This window comes from Hordeum vulgare, chromosome 4H, assembly GCF_904849725.1.
Source record: "Hordeum vulgare subsp. vulgare chromosome 4H, MorexV3_pseudomolecules_assembly, whole genome shotgun sequence".
Lineage (NCBI taxonomy): Eukaryota > Viridiplantae > Streptophyta > Magnoliopsida > Poales > Poaceae > Hordeum > Hordeum vulgare.
In genome coordinates, this window is record NC_058521.1 from 201,923,431 (window position 1) to 201,936,996 (window position 13,566).

The following is a 13,566-nucleotide window of genomic DNA, read 5'->3' on the forward strand; positions in this document are numbered from 1 at the left end:
AATTAATACAAACCGTGACCAAGTTCATAAAAACGCAAATAAGTTTAACGCCTCCGCGAGGCACGATGTGCATTGCAGGAAAATAACAGGGAAAAGAAATCAGGAGGAGCCACCGCCGGTCGCCCCCTCCGCAGGGGGCTAGTCGTCGACGTCAGAGGCATCGTCTTCCCCATCATCGGCTCCAGCGGCACCTGGAGACGAAGGAGCTGCGACGCGGGCGAACCTCCTCATCAACGCCTCCACATGGCCTTCAACGCCTCCGCGGCGCGGTCGCGGGCCTCAGTGGGGACCGGCACGATCACATAGCTTAGATTGAACCCGGGGCCACGAAGATGAAGGTGGCCGAAGAAGCGAGTCGCAGCCGCAAAGAAGAGGTCGTGGCACTTGCTGTCCAAGATCTTGTCCACCTGCATGACGACAATCTCCAGCGCCACGACGAGCCCCTTTGCGAGCGCGGCAAAGCCGTCCTCCGGGGTGGCCAGAGGCTCGTCATACTCGTCCCGACGGAGGGAGCGGAGCGCCGTGCGAAGCCTGAGCTTGGTCTCGAGGGACATAAATTCATCCGCCTGCAGGCGGCGCTGCTCGGCCAGCTTGGCTTGTTCTCCTTGGAGATCGTTCAGGCGGGCTTCCACCTCTCCACAACGTTCGACAGCCGCCTTGGCTTCCTTCAGCGCCTTCTCACGCGCGGCGCGGGCGGCCTCAGCCTCCTTCTCGACCTTGCTCATCTCGGCAGCTACATCACCCAGGGCTGTGAAGGCCGCATTCAAGACACCTTGGGTGAACACCGAGCTCTTCTAGACCTCCTCCTGAAGAGTCTCCAGCGCAGGCGCGGGTGGTGCCGCCAGAGGGGCAGCGCCGTGAAGAACAGGGGCCCCCGAAGACTGCTCAACAATCACGGACATCGACACCTCGGGAGCCTGAGGGCCCTCGCAGGCCTGCCCCCCGGGCAACGATATCCACACGGTCGCTTCAGGATGCTTCGTGGGCTGGGGGGGGGGGGCTTGACGATCAAGGCCGGGGAGACCGCCCCACGAGCCTCCTCTTCCCCACATGTAGTCGGCGACGCACCGACAAGAGCAGGCGGGGCGTCGGGAGACGCCTTCGGCTTGACGATCGTCTTCTTCCTTTTCGCCCCCGGGGAACAACTTCCCTGGACGTCAAGTAAAAACGGAAAAATCAGCCAAGCACGGACAATAGACGCACAAGGCATGCCCAAGCAAGTAACTTACTCTTGGACATCGCGCCATCTCTTCCTCCTCTCCGCCCCAGCGACAATAGAGGTGACAGGGCCCCTCACGGAGGGAGGTGAGCTCGGCGCCTTGGATCTCCCGCAGGCAGAGGCGGGGTGCGTCGGGGACGGTTCAGCCCTGAGATTCCGGGTAGCAAGCACGCATGCAGACCGCATGGCACGCGAGGTCGACATGGGCCCCCTGGAGGCCCTGGCCTGGCGCGAGGGGGTCCCGGTGGAGGTATCACCAGTGGCGTCATCATCCTCGAGCTCGCGTAGAAGGATGGATTGCGACGGGAGAGGCACACTCGCTGCACGGTCGTCGACGGTCTTCTCTGAGTCTCCTTCACTGGAGGTATCTCCGGATGACACCTCCACCGAGCCCTCAGCCGGGAGGAGCCCCCGCTCGTTGAAGACAGGCATCGCAGCGACCAGGTCGGCCCGGTCGTCACGACGGTATAACGGACCCACGACCTTGGGAAGGTTGCCAGGGTCGCCGCCCAGCAAGATCGCCACGGCCCTACTCAGGTCCTCTGTGGGATCCTTGAGGCACATGAGGACCCAGCGGTGCCTGAAGTTGTCCACCTTCTCCCCGGCCTTCAAGAGCACGTTGCGGCTCTGGGCCGCCAGGAAGGAGACACACGCCGACAAATGAGCGCCATCGTGCAGACGCAAGCTAAAGAAGTGGCGGAGGAGGGCAACCGAAGGCTGCACTCCAACGAAAGCCTCGCAGTATAAAGCAAAGAGGGACAGAAGCAAGATGGAGTTGGGCTGGAGATGAAGGGCTTGGATCCCATAGTGGTCGAAGACAGCGGTGAAGAACCGGGAGAAAGGCGGCACCAACCCAGTGTAAATATTGTGAAGGAAGAAGGGGTATACCGCCCCGGACGCGGGCCGATCCTCTACGACGCCGGGCCAGATCACGGTTTGCCCGTGCTCGCTGGACTCGGCCGCGGTCCGTGGAAGCATGGGAATGAGATGCGCGTCCTTGGAGAGGATGCAGTCCAGGAGCGGAGAAGCCGGGGCCGGACCATGCCCATCTGGCTTCTGCTTGCCGGCGGGCGCCATTGCTGAACTGGCAAGGAACTATGCGGCGCTGGATCTGGGAGGCGCCGGTTGGAGTCGGAGACCAAAGAGGAAAGGCGACTATGGGACAAGGAAAGCAATAAGGCACTGAAGCTACACGCAGGGCACCTAATAATGGGGGCAGAGATAGAGGACAAGGAGGACGCGGCACCAGCCGCGTGACTCGCGTCGGCCTAGCCCACATGCATTTGAGGGCCCAGAGCGCCTCATGCTGCCCCCGGAGGCTCCGCCCCGAAGCCAACAAGAGCACTCCGCGGGCCCGGGGGCTATTGTCGGCGTTCTGGGAATGAGGGTACCCAGACCTGTCTGCCTGTGGCCCAGTGCAGGCCCACCTCGCTGGAAAAAACCAACGGGCCTGACACCGTTTAGGGTATGACCCTCGTGAGGGGCCAGGCCTCACGAGGAGGAGCAACGTCAAGACCCGCAAGGGGCCTCCTCAGGAACCCTCCGGAGAGGCGGATATTCTGAGACAAGGCCCGGCCTCACGAGTGAAGGGTGACGCCAGGAAAGGACAGGAGAGCAGTAGATGGCAGGACGGGGCAATTTCCCCTTTGGTGCAAAGGAGGCGGGAGCGTACCGGGGTTCCAGAGGCATCTTCCAAAGGTTTCCCTTCTGGAGCAACAAAGCCGCCGACGCCTGCCTGTAGGGCAAACGTCATCCCTGGGCCCGTCGATGCAGCGCCGGCAGTTACTTTGCACGCGAAAACCACCTTTGGGCTGGGGAGCATGTTCCCCTGTTCCCCTTGAAAATTGGCCACTGTGGGATCCCTTCCCGCCGAAGCTATGAGGGAAGAGGACCCGAGCCTCCGCTATAAATGGAGAGGGTAGGATACTTGAGAGAGGGGACAAACCGACCGAGGAGAGTTCATTCCAACCGTAGGGCAATACACCTAGCCACTTGGCCTCCGGAGGCTCGAGAGCACTGTACTAGTTCATCCACCAACCTCCGCGAGAGGCAATCCAGCAAAAGCAGGAGTAGGGTTTTACGCTTCGAAGCGGCCCGAACCTGGGTAAACTGTTGTGTTCTGTGTTCCGCTCACCATCGAGTGGGTTCTTCGTCGTTTCCATCGAGTAGCGGGCTAGGTAAGGTCGACCCGGGAGAAATCGCCGTACACGCCCCTGTGTTCAAATCCTTAGGGTTTTGCGGAGCCCGAAATCCGACATTTGGCGCGCCAGGTAGGGGGTGTGTGAAGGTCTTCTCCTAGCTCTCTCCTTGCCAGGCCGCTACATCGATGGTCGGCGACCAACCAGCTTCTCCAAGCCTCGTCGTGTTGGTTTCCGACTGCCACATCACAATGGCTGGAAACGCGCATGCCAGCGTCGCGGTACCAGGAGGCTCGTACCAGGTCATCAACATCGTCGCCACCGTGGAGGCCACCCGTGCCACCCAGGCGCATGGCGGCTGGGCAGCGGCCCACGCACCCTTAGTGCGCCGCATCAACCTGGGAGACCTCAGCGCACATGACACATTGCGGATGGCAAGAGAGATGCTCCGCCAACGACCGACAGCACGGGGCTACGACGCCTGGGCGGACCACATCATGGAGCTGATCGCCATCACCCATAAGACCATCTAACCCGGTGCGTCCTCAAGGCCACAGGCATCGGGCGCCGTGGGATCGCACCGCGTGCCGGTCCCCGGGCCCGCAAGCTTCGAGGCCCTGCCCTCTCCGGGCGGGACCGAGAGAGACGCGCTTCGCGCTGCCCTCCACCTTCTCCAGACCCCAGCGACCCGCCCCAAGGCGCACCATGTCGACAACCACCAGGGACGCGAGGAGAATGGCGGGACGAGCGACGCACACGCTGGCGCACATCACCAAGACCAAGTCGGCCCTCGACAACCCCGGGCGGCTAGACAGTAGCGCTCCCTCCGGCGTAGCCAGCAGAGGGCGGAGGCGATGGCACATACGAACTACGATGACGGAGACATGACAGGACACCAATGAGGGAGTCAACACCGGGCGGCACCGGGACCAGCCAACGGCGGCAACAGGAACAAGCGACTTCGCGCGGAGGCCTTTCATAGGAAGAACTTCGAGCAATACGGTCGGGAAGACCCCGCTCCGCCACCAAGGGGGACCGCCACCGTCGCACTGCCGACCGGCCACGGGGGATGGTCGAGCGCCTACATGGAACTGTACGTGCCGGAGTATGCGGCACTACCTGACCCTCCCGACGAGGAAGAGCTTCAGGCGTGCCCCCTGAGCGCCTATCCTCCACAGGAGTGAGGAACATTTGGGGCCCCTCCTTGAGCTGGGCCCAAGAGGCGCGGGCAGGGAGGCGCCCTCAAGCCGTGGGGTGCGGCGCCACCCGCCTTCCCCGCGGAAGAACTACATAAGGCCAAAGCTACGTGCCTCGGGAGGACAAGTCGAATGCCGTGACGAGATGCACGTGGCACGAATCACCCGCGACGACCACGATGCATGCGTGGGCGTCGGGGGCCAGGCTCACAAGGCGCTCCTCACGCACAAGCGAGCTATTCGAGGCAATTTTTTGGATGTACTGCCTTAAGAAGTGTCTGCTGACTGCAGGGACTTCAACTATTTGGGGCATACTTCTGCATGTCGTACCATTTGCGCAATCTTTTACAATTTCCATTGCATCCACTTGGCGATCTGACACACTGCCTTTCTTGCATATTTTGGCGACCCACCTCCCTCGCTCGGGGGCACCGGCCGCTACGCATCATCCCAACGCGAAGATTGGGGAAGCCTCACGGCTCCTCAGGATAACAATCGACAGGATAAAATCAGAGTCGCTCGAGCGTCAAGGGGGCTCCTGAGCATCGCATCTCAGGGGCCTTACCGGTCACAAGGCCACCTACCGCTCTTAATATCGTCCTCGGTGATCCGGTCGTTATCAGGGTGGCAGGGCCTGACCCCATAGCTGAGATCGTTCATTCGGTGGCAAGTAGCGGCGGTCGGGAAATGTGCGGGACCGGGTCCTGGCGAAACAAAGCTACTTGAACGTCAAAAGGGGGCTTCAGAGCATGGCGCTTCAGGGGCCTTACCGGTCGCAAGGCCACCTGCCGCCCTCGACAACGTCCTTGGTGATCCGGTCGTTATCGGGGGAGGCAGGGCCTGACCCCGTGGCTACATCCGTTCACTCGATCCCATGTAACAACAGTCGGGAAATGTGCGAGACTGGATCCTAGCGACGTAGCGGGCTAGGTAAGGTCGAGCCGAGAGAGATCGCTGTACACGCCCCTGTGTCCGAATCCTTAGGGTTTTGCGGATCCCGAAATCCGACAGCTTGATTCCTTCATCACTCAAAAATTCATTTAGGGTGTAGTTCTTGAGATCGGTGCCACTGTCACTTCTGATCATCAATATCTTTGCATTGTGTTGGCGTTGAGCTTCATTAGCAAAGTTGATGACGGTTTGTTGAGTCTCACTCTTTCTCTTGAAGAAGTATACCCACGTATATCTTGAGTAATCGTCCACTATCACCAAGCAATACTTAAATCCCCCAAGTCTATCATAGGATGGAGGACCGAAGAGATCCATGTGGAGGAGCTCCAAGATCCTTTTTTAGTAGATTGTAGTCGTGGGTCGGTGAGATGTCTCATGAATCTTTCCTTCAATACATGCACCGAAAGCACGATCTCTAGCAAAACCCACATTTGTTAGTCTGAGAACGTAATCCCATTTGAGGAGACTTTGCAAAGTGATCATATTGACATGGGCTAGCCGACGATGCCAAAGCCATCCCACATCAACTTTAGCCATTAGGCAAGTTCCGGTCCGTGTGGGTTGCTTTGAAAAGTTAACCACATAGAGACCGTTCTCGACATGCCCAACAAAGGCTAATTTAAGAGTCTTGCTCCACAAAAGGGCCACCGAGTCAATGCCAAAGAAAGTACTAAAGCCCATGAGTGCAAGTTGATGAATGGAAAGTAAATTGTATGCAAGGGTGTCAACAAGCATAACCTTTTCAATGGTAAGTTCCGGAGAAATTACCACCTTGCCGAGACCAAATACCTTTGAAATCGCGTCATCACCAAAGGTGACTTGGGTGGCAATGGATGAGTCTGGATGAACGTCCACCACCAAGTCCTTGCTTTTGGTCATATGATTTGCTGCTCCACTATCAAGCAACCAAGACACCCCACCGGAAGCAAACTCCTGCAAAAGCTCAATGCTTGGATTTAGGTACCCATTCTTTAATAGGTCCTCTTATATTAGTAACAAGGGTCTTAGGAACCCAAATAGACCATGCAATGTACTCATCATAAGAGCCAACAAACTTGGCAAAGACATTTCCATCATTCACACGGCACAACACATAGGAGGGGCTAAATTCGCCGTCTATGTTGGGTAGAGGGGTATTCCCTTCACTGCATTACCACCCTTAGCTTGGTTATTTTTCCTGCCATGAGTATTCTCCCTAGATTTAACAAAGGTTTCCATCAGCTAGGGAGGTTGCTTGGTCTTCTTCTTCTTATTCTTGGTCTTTTTGTTCTTCTTCTTAGACTTGGGCGCAAACCCAAGTCCTTCCTTTGCAACCACTTCCTTTTGAGTGCTTAGAAGATCAATAAGATTCTTTTCACCTTGGATGCATGTCACAAGGTCTTTCTCAAGCTGCTCTCTTAATTTGGAGTTCTCCTTCACAAGATGTGCATGCTCACAACAGGGGTTAGTAGCATGGACATTATCAATTACAACAAACGGAGAGCAGGTGGCTATTTCCTTAGTGAGTTTTACTTCGAGTTGAGCATGAGACTCTTTTAAAGAGACATGAACACTCTTCTAGGCTTTGTGAGCCTTGTCAAGTGTTGCAAGCTCTTTCTTGAGTCTAACATGATCAAGTCCAAGTGCATTCTTTTTGGATTGAAGCACACCAGTAAGAACAAGAGCATGATCAAGATCTTTCTTTAGCTTAGCAATGTCATTGTTAGATGACTCCTCAAGAATTAAACAAAGTCCTTGCTCCTTTTCGATAGCATTGGAAAGATCCGCAATCTCATCGGCATAATCACGACTATGACCTTGTAGGGCAGAGATGGTATCTTCATAAGATTGAATATTGTCATTGGCCTCATCGATTTGTTCCAAGAGAGCAACAACATGCTTCTTGGATTTACCCTTGAGATTTCTCATGAATTTAGCGAAGGAGTTTTCCTCCTCCTCTACCTCTTCCTTTTCATCTCCGCTATCAATGGTAGCAGAAATGGTAGCTTTGATGTTGGAAGTTTGAGCGTTAGATGTTACCTTTTTGGATGCCTTGGTCATCAGAGACTTGGTAATGCCGGTTCTCGCTTGGGGCCTTGAAGAGAGACACCTTGCTTCGAGAAGAAGATGGAATGGCCACCATGGCCATTCCCATTGTTTCACCACTTGTCTCATCGTCATCATCCTCATCGGTGGGGTACTCTTCTTGATCCACCAACCCCTTACGGGGCATCTTGTTTGGGAAAGACTTGGTCTTGTCTTTGCGAATGAGCTTGCCACCCTCGTCTTTCCTCTGCTCATAGGTACAATCTGCCACAAAGTGACTCACATTTCACAATTGTAGCAAGTTCTTACACGTTGCTTTCCCTTAAACCTGCTTGAGTTGTTCTTGGAGAAGTTGGGCCTTGAGTTTTTCTTGCCCCAAAACTGCCTTGATGCAAGAGCCATATGCTCATGGTAAGCATACTTGGTGTCTTCATGACAAGATTCTTCTTCGTCTTCCTCATCTTCCTCTAAAGCATCCTTGCCCTTCAAAGCAAGGTTGGGAGAGTCTTTTATTGACCGTTGAACTCAGGCTAGAGCATTGCCAGCGGTTTTGTTTAAAATGTTCATGGCTATAAACTCATCCAACACATCACTTGAGGACAAGGAATGAAAGCCTGGCATGATGGCCATGAGAAACTTGCGCTTAATCCATGTGTCATCCACATTTTTTGCTTCCATTATCCTGAAGATCCACAACAAGAGTTGTAACTCTTCGATATAGCTTACGAGGGCCCTCATCCTCGAACATAGCAAATTCATCGGCCTCATGGAGAACCGCTTCATAGTTGGACCGCTGAATGCTAGAGCTTTCCTTGTACATGGAGATGATGTGGTCCCAACAATCTTTGGCACGCGTGAAGGTATGCAAGTGAGGAAGGTCTTCAACAGGTACCACTGCTTGAAGAATGAAAAAGGCGGAGTGGTTGAGTTGATTGTCGGCCTCTTCTCTTGGCGTGAGATTTCTTGGATCATGTGGTTAGTATCCCTGCTCAATGATTCTCCAAAGTTGTGTTGATATGTGGTTCAAATAAGACTTGATACGAAAAACCCAGTTAGCAAAATCATTATTAACAAGCTTTGGTGGAGGACATAGATTAATAATATGCGGTGGGTGAACTGGTCCTCCATATACCATGGGAGGAGGAACATCGGTAAAGGCATTAGCCCCACTTGTTCCTTGAGGCGCTTTACCCTTTTCACTACTAGCATTTCCCTTTTCGGAATTGCTTCCTTAATCCAAAGAAGTGGGATTCGCCACCAACAATGGGTCGGTAGACGGCTTGTAAATATCAAGGAAATCCTTAAGCATGTTTTTGACTTCGATAGACATAGAGGATTTGAATGTGGACATGACCTCATTCAATTCCTCTCGAGTGACCGAATTTACAGCAGCTCCCTCGGGCACCTCATCAACCCGTTCCCCGTCGTCAGTCATACTCTTTGGGTGGTAATACCCTTAATAAAGAGACGAGGCTCTGATACCATTTGAAAGGATCGATATGGTTGACTAGAGGGGGCGGGGTGATTAGGCAACTAACAAATTTTAATCTCTTCTTTAAACAAATTAGGTTTAGCAACAAATAGGTTGTCTAGATATGCAACTAGGTGAGCAACCTATATGATGCTAGCAACAACAATAATAAGCAAAGAGTAAATACAAGTAAAGGTAAGAAATAACCAAAAGTGGAACTCATAAAGACGAGGATGTGTTCCCGATGTTCCTTCCATTTGAAGGGAAGTACGTCTCCGTTGGAGCGTGTGGAGGCACAATGCTCCCCAAGATGCCACTAAGGGCACCGAATTCTCCTCACGCCCTCACACAATGCGAGGTGCCGTGATTCCACTAAGTGGTGCCCTTGAAGGTGGCAACCAAACCTTTACCACAAGGTTGGGGCTCTTTCCACAACTTAATTGGAGGCTCCCAACAAGACCACTGAGCTTCACCACAATGGAATGTGGCTCCGAGGTGACCTCTTCCGTATAGGGTGCTCAAACACCCAAGAGTAACAAAATCCACACAATAAATTGGGGGGAATCAATTTTCCTTTGGTGGAAGTGTAGATCTAGACCCGGTTGTACCGGTCCGGCTACCAGGCCAAAACATCGGTAGGGAACTCTCAACCACTACCCTACAACCAGGCCAAAACAGAAAGTTGGCCCAGAGGTGTCACCAGCCATGGCCGCTGGGCGTGGCTAAGTCCCAAGCGGTACAACTGCTTGGAACACCGATAGTACTGGGTATAATTAATATAGCGGTACAATAGGATCACCACCGCTCAACTACCGCAGTGGAACAGAACCGTGACCGGTTGTGGACCATTGCAGGGCCGGTACAACCGCCTAGCAGCTGAGCGGTACAACCGGTCAGTTAGAAAAATAGGGGTTCCTCTCTCTTAGTGATGCGATGGAACACGATGGGTCAACAGTGTGTGAGAATAATTGATTCACCCATGGACTTCCAATGTGGATTCCCTCTTAATAGTACGGGATCCCTACGACCAAAGAGAATAAACATGTAGGGAACACATCTTCGATCTTTTCCGTTTGGAGGGAATACCTAACCATCTTGTGTCTTAACAAATGATACCTACATACTTGACACCCGGTTAGATAACATAGTGAGTTGTCATCATCACCAAAACACTTTAGTAGGAGAATGCCCTTACAGAGATCATATAATAGTAACACATAAGCATTGATATACCACAACACCATGAACATCATCAGTACCGACAAGAAAAACCTACCATGCTACCGAAATGACACCACTACCATCTGATCTACCACATCCTCACACAACATCATGATGCAATACTTATATACCCTACCATACTACCTGCAGATCTACTCTAATCCACCTCATGCTTAGAGATCTAAGCTACAACAAGTAGGGTGTGATCTAACCTACATCCATCGGAGGAGCGAGGAGGTGAAAAATCTCGGAGAGGATAAGGTAGAAGAATTGCCATCACTGACCACATCCAATAGGTCAAGATGGCACCGCTTACCTGCTCGTCGTTGAGGAATCTTCATAGAACTGAGAGCTTGAATGGGTGAAGGGGGATGGTCGCATATGTTTAGGTGATGAGTCGAAGGGGGTGTAGATTGGCGGAGGCATCGTCAAGATGTGGTGAAATTACTCCCGCTGATTTTTTGGGACGCGCGTGAGCTCGCACTGTCTCCCCTCTCACACGATCTTGATGTCATGGCATTCCTCCTTTCTACACAAGACGATCCTAGTTCCTTAGAAATTGTCGATTTGGGTGTCCCTTCAACGCCGTGTTGACCGGTGCTCTGAGGTTTGTGCAGGCCAAGCTGGCCAACCGGGCCAAATATTCCTCGTGAGATCTTGCATGGGGTGATGCGAGTAGTCAAACATGCCCTAATAATAAAATGTGAACACAAATAAATAAATTATTAACATGCTTAAAGATATTATTTATGTTTAACACCTTGCATGTCGTTACGGTTGATCAGAATTGATCATCGTGCGATTTGTAGTAGATAGTTGTTACCGAGAAGTGGATACTTGTTACCGAGACAACATTGGATTAATGTAGTAGATAGTTGTTCTTTGTTCATCCTAACTTGGCTCAAATAATCACATGGTCTCAACACCTTCCTTATAGGCGAGCCGAGCATCCAATGCATCTCCAGTTGTTCTTGGAACAGCAAAACAAGCAAAATGGTGCCTAAACTCATTGAGACCATCGAGTTAGAATACAAACAATACATAGGACAAACTCCACATACATATGTGCATATAGATAGGAATTTGAATTTCATGCACACTTTAGCCAATTTATGACAAGGTGGAGTTTCCCCTATATATTGGGTCATAGAAAGAGTGCAAGCAAAAGAAGCTGTATATAGTAGATATGCATGCTCAAGACTCTCAAGAATCAACTCAACACAAAGTTGATAAGTCATCAAAAGACAAGGTATCAAGTGATAATAAGATCACAAACAAAAAACTATCACTTGAAGGATATCAATTAAAAGATACCTCAAGGAATGAGATATCAATTGACACATGCCGAATAAAAGGAAACAAGATACCAATTGAAGGAAAACAAACACGAGGTATCTAATTTTCAAAAGAGAGCTAGGTTCCAACAAACCAAACCCTCGACAAATTTTCATGATGGCACAAAGCATCATAAAGAGCAAGACTTGCCTCCCATCAACACACACTTAATGGGGATCAAAAGATTTTATGATGGGTGAATAAAGAGAGTGTTCTAAACAAAATAGGATAGCTCCCCCCAAGGGACGCGCATTATATAGAATTTGCATTTAAATACAAAATGCACAAGATGGGATCATCACTTTCTCTATATCTATAAAAACACTAGACATGTTAAAATAGATCCACAAGAGGCAAGGAAGACAAACGAAACACAAAATCCAATGTAAAGACGATTAGCAATTCCTACCACATGACGGGAATACCAATTGTCAAGGACAAGAAGTATTTTGGAAATAATACTCATTGGTAGATCGCAAATATATCCAACATCATCTTTAGCCCTAAAATGCAAGCAAATGACACTTGTACAGCTAACATGCCACCTAGGAACAAGATAATTTATAATATCAACACTAAGTGGCAGTAACTCAAATGTACACATTTTCTAGACTTGTAATATGCACATAGCATATTACTTCCCCATAATGTGATAACCCAACAATATTAACAAGTGGAAAATTAAAACCAACAAGAGATAATTAATGTACCATATAGAATTTGAATTTCTCATGAGTAAGACATACCACATAGAAACTAGATAATCTTGAAATATCAATACTAAGTGGTATTCCCCATGTATACACATTTATAGGATTGTGAGGTGTGCAAAGCACATCACTCCCCCACAATGGGATAATCCATTAATCTCTCACAAGAGCCAACAAAGATACAAACAAGATGCAAAAAGACTCACTACAAGACTCACATGTACATGATGTGCAAACCAACATACACATACTTGATTACGCAAGATAAGCAAGTTGGAAGCACAACATATACAAACACATGCAAGGTACAAAACCACAACATGCAAAGGGACAAGTAACTAACAATGTAAACAATTTAAGTACAAGTTACCGTAAGGAGGCACATTGGATATGAGATAGAAAGTCGATAATCCAAATGACTTGGCTTGAGATAATATGAATGATGAAGACCCCTTAATTCTTCATTATGTATCCAAGTCTCCAATGTCCTCCACAAACACCTATTGATCAACTTTGAGATTGTTGGTCCCCAACCACGTTGGGTCCTAAGAGGTTAGTCACAATAGGCTTGGCAACCCAAATGGTACTTTTCTTGACACCACTTTGAGTACCAACAAACTTGGCAAACACATTGCCAACCTTATCCTTCCCAAGTGAATAGATATCATCAATAATGATTGGGTTGGATAAATTACCTCTCGTGCAAGAAGAAGCGAAGTGACCCTTCTCACGACATAAGTAGCAACATCTACCCTTTAATTTCTTCCCTATTGATTTCTCAACATGAGGAGTGTTGGCTTGCGTCTTCTTGGGAAGGGGCCTTTCTTCAACTTGTAGTTGAGTATGTGAGTGCACTTGTGGCCTCTTCCGTTGTTGCTTGTGACTTTGGGGCTTCTTCTTTAGTGGGCAAGATCTAACATGGTTCCCTTCAATTTTGCACTTGAAGCAAATAATCTTGGCCGAATTCTTGACTTGTTCTTGGCCCTTCTTCTTGAAGCTTTTGGACTTATTCTTCTTGTTGGAGTTGAATCCAAATCCATATTTGTCATTTGGGGATTTTTGCCCACACAAGACATTGTTGAGTGTGGACATTCCTTCATGACTCTTTTCCAAGTCTTTCTTCAAGGAATTGACTTGGGCCTTGAGATCTTTGATTTCCTCTACATGGTTAGTATCAACACAAGTATTAGAGGAAGTATAAGCTTCATTGTTAGAGCAACAAGGCAAGGAAAGTAATTCATCACAAGAGGTAGCAACATTATGAGTAGAAGAATTACGAGGACTAGCACATGGAAATATA